Genomic DNA, 3727 nt, shown 5'->3' on the forward strand with positions numbered 1-3727 from the left:
CCTCAGACTCCACCTCCACCTCCTCAGAAGCGGACTCCTCTTCTGAATCCATTTCCTTGCCAACAACGCACGTGCCTTGCCAGATGAGCTCTTCTTATGTGATGAAGACTTGGAGGAAGACTTGGAAGAATACTTTGAGTATTTCTTCTTCTTCTTGTCGTCGGAGTCATACTCCTTGCTCTTCTTCTTCTTCTTCTTCTTGTTCTCATTGTCCCACTGCGGACACTCAGAGATGTAGTGGCCAGGTTTCTTGCACTTGTGGCATGATCTTTTCTTGTAGTCATGAGCAGAAGCTTCATCATTCCTTGAGCTTGATCGTGAAGACTTTCTGAAGCCTTTCTTCTTGGTGAATTTTTGGAATTTCTTCACAAGCATAGCAAGTTCCTTTCCAATGTCTTCAGGATCATCAGAACTGCTGTCAGATTCTTCTTCAGATGAGGAGACAGCTTTTGCCTTCAAGGCACGAGTTCGCCCATAGTTTGGACCGTAGATATCTCTTTTCTCAGAAAGCTGAAACTCATGTGTGTTGAGCCTCTCAAGTATGTTAGACGGATTGAGTGTCTTAAAATCAGGACGTTCTTGAATCATCAGGGCTAGGGTGTCAAACGAACTGTCAAGTGATCTCAGTAGTGTCTTGACGACTTCATGCTTGGTGATCTCAGTAGCGCCAAGGGCTTGAAGCTCATTTGTGATGTCAGTGAGTCGATCAAACGTGAGCTAGACATTCTCATTGTCATTTCTCTTGAAGCGGTTGAAGATGTTGCGAAGAACACTAATTCTCTGATCTCTCTGGGTTGAGACGCCTTCGTTGACCTTGGAGAGCCAGTCCCAGACTAGTTTAGATGTTTCCAAAGCACTCACACGGCCATACTGCCCTTTGGTCAGATGACCACAAATGATATTCTTGGCAGTAGAGTCCAGTTGAATGAACTTCTTGACATCAGCAGCAGTGACACCTTCTCCAGCCTTGGGAACACCGTTCTTGACAACATACCATAGGTCGACGTTAATGGCTTCAAGATGCATGCACATCTTATTCTTCCAGTAGGGATATTCAGTTCCATCGAAGACGGGGCACGCAGCGGAGACTTTAATTATCCCTTCAGTCGACATAGCTAAAACTCCAGGTGGTTAAACCGAATCACACAGAACAAGGGAGTACCTTGCTCTGATACCAATTGAAAATGCGTTATATCGACTAGAGGGGGGTTGAATAGGCGATTTTTATGAAAGACTTCAAAACGTGGGAGTTTCGAAGACAAACGATAGAAATAAACCTATTACCATGCAGCGGAAGGTAGACTACACTAGGCAAACCATAATCAAGTATTCAACGAAGTGAAAGTACAATGACCAATAGCAGCTAGGTAGTAAGGATCAGGTAGGAAGATATTATGAAGCCAAACGGAACACGCAGTCAGTCAGTGAAGACAAAAGATAGTGCAATCATACAATGACTTCACAAGGACCAACAGTAAATAAAGGGAAGGGAAGGATGAAACCAGTGACTCGTTGAAGACAATGATTTGTTGGACCAGTTCCAGTTGCTGTGATAACTGTATGTCTGGTTAGGGCGGCTAGGTATTTAAATCTGAGGACACACAGTCCCGGACACCCAGTCTTGAACACGCAGCTTAGGACACCCAGTCCTCACCGTATTCCCCTTGAGCTAAGGTCACACAGACCTCGCCCAATCACTCTGGTAAGTCTTCAAGGTAGACTCCCAAACCTTCACAGACTTCGTTCACCGGCGATCCACAATGTCTCTTGGATGCTCAGAACGCGACGCCTAACCGGCTGGAGGATTCATAGTCCTCAAGTGTAATAAGTCTTCAGATCACACAGACAAGAAGACTTAAGTGATGCCTTAACACTCTTTGGCTCTGGGTGGTTAGGGCTTTATCCGCGCAAGGAATTCTCTCTCAAAGGCTTCGAGGTGGGTTGCTCTCAAACGACAAAAGCCGTACTCTAACTCTGAGCAGCCAACCGTTTATGGTTGTAGGGGCTGGGCTATTTATAGCCACTGGGCAACCCGACCTGATTTGTCCGAAATGACCCTAGGTCACTAAGGAACTGACATGTGTTCCAACGGTCAGATTTCAAACACACGCGGTAACTTTACTTGGGCTACAAGCAAAGCTGACTTGTCCGACTCTGGACAAGATTCGCTCTCATAGTCTTCACTCGAAGACATAGGTTTTGGTTAAGCATCACTTCAGCCATTCTGACTGGTTCTCTTGGACCCCACTTAACAGTACGGTGGTTCCTATGACTCAACAAAGAAGAAAAAGAACTACGAAAGACCTAAGTCTTCGAGCTCCATAGGCTTCATGCGATGTATTCTCTTGTCATAGTCTTCAATGTGAATATCTTCATATACCACCTTTGACATCAATGTCTTCATACATTTTTAGGGGTCATCTCTGGTAGGAAAACCGAATCAATGAGGGACTTCTACCTATGTTATCCTGCAATTCTCACAAACACATTAGTCCCTCAACTAGGTTTGTCGTCAATACTCCAAAACCAACTAGGGGTGGCACTAGATGCACTTACAGCGTCAGCCACCAATAGGCGTCGTGCAACCAGGTGCACGAAGTTCATGAGGTTAGGTGCGATTTTCTCGACGCTCCTACCATTATTCCACCGATCGAATCAGAAGTTCATGAGCTTACCATCTCAAAGTTGGCATCACATGTCCGCATGCGCAAGCTCAACCCCTTCTAGCCAAAGAGTAAGACACAAGCCCTACATGGTTTGTCACGCACCCTCTTCTCCACCCATAACCACCTGATGTGAAGAGCTTAATTTAATAGCCCAAGATTGATCACCCAAGGCCATCATACTACTTAGGCGACTGATCCCTCGATTTGGACACTATAGGGAGCTTCTTCAGTTAGTGGGCGAGGCAATTGAGAGTTTCCTCTTGCTATAACTACCTCGTACCAATCAAGGAGCTCTAAAGCATGCTGAGCTGGCCGGGCGAGATAGCTTCCGGTAATATGTGCTTGTCACTTCACTCGAGCCTTGAGAGAATCCGTGCACGCAATGTTCCATGTCACTATAAAACATCCACTATGTGCGTCCTCGAGACTATGCCAGAATAATACCCACCTTAAATTTGTCGATGCACTTGAAGAACCATAGATGAAGGTCTAAGGCCATCATATGAAAAATGGGCATGTCAGACAGCTTGGAGCTGACAAGGATAACCATCTAGCTCACCTAAGTAGCGAAGCTTTCCACGTCCGCAGATGGGTAGCAATTCTATCCATAAGCGGATGGAGCTCCACCTTCGTGAGAGCCTTCAGCAATAGCGGCAGCCGCGGGTAGGTTATAAGGAATGGATGAATTGGGTGGTCGACTCTACCAACTACAACATGCATCTCATCAGCATTACATCTATGAGCGAGATAAAGATTTTGGCAAAGTTGCAAACAATCCCAGAAGCATCTCTGAAGCATTGGAGCAATCCCTATGCTGCCTCCACCTCATGCAAGGTAGGATTGATCAAAAGCATAATGTTGTTGGCATATAGAGATAGCCTATGTTGATATCCCCATTGATGCAAGTGGAGGAAGAGGTTCGCCAATTCCGCCTTGTGGAATAGCATTGTCAAGATGCATGATGATGATGAATAGAGTGGGTAAAGGAGATCCCCTGCATGCCAAAAGTTCTATCCCGCGCACCCACTGACAAGGACTGCATGAGGAGGAGAGGACCAACG

The sequence above is a fragment of the Triticum dicoccoides genome, chromosome 2A (genome assembly GCF_002162155.2).
Source record: "Triticum dicoccoides isolate Atlit2015 ecotype Zavitan chromosome 2A, WEW_v2.0, whole genome shotgun sequence".
In the NCBI taxonomy this organism is placed as follows: Eukaryota; Viridiplantae; Streptophyta; class Magnoliopsida; order Poales; family Poaceae; genus Triticum; species Triticum dicoccoides.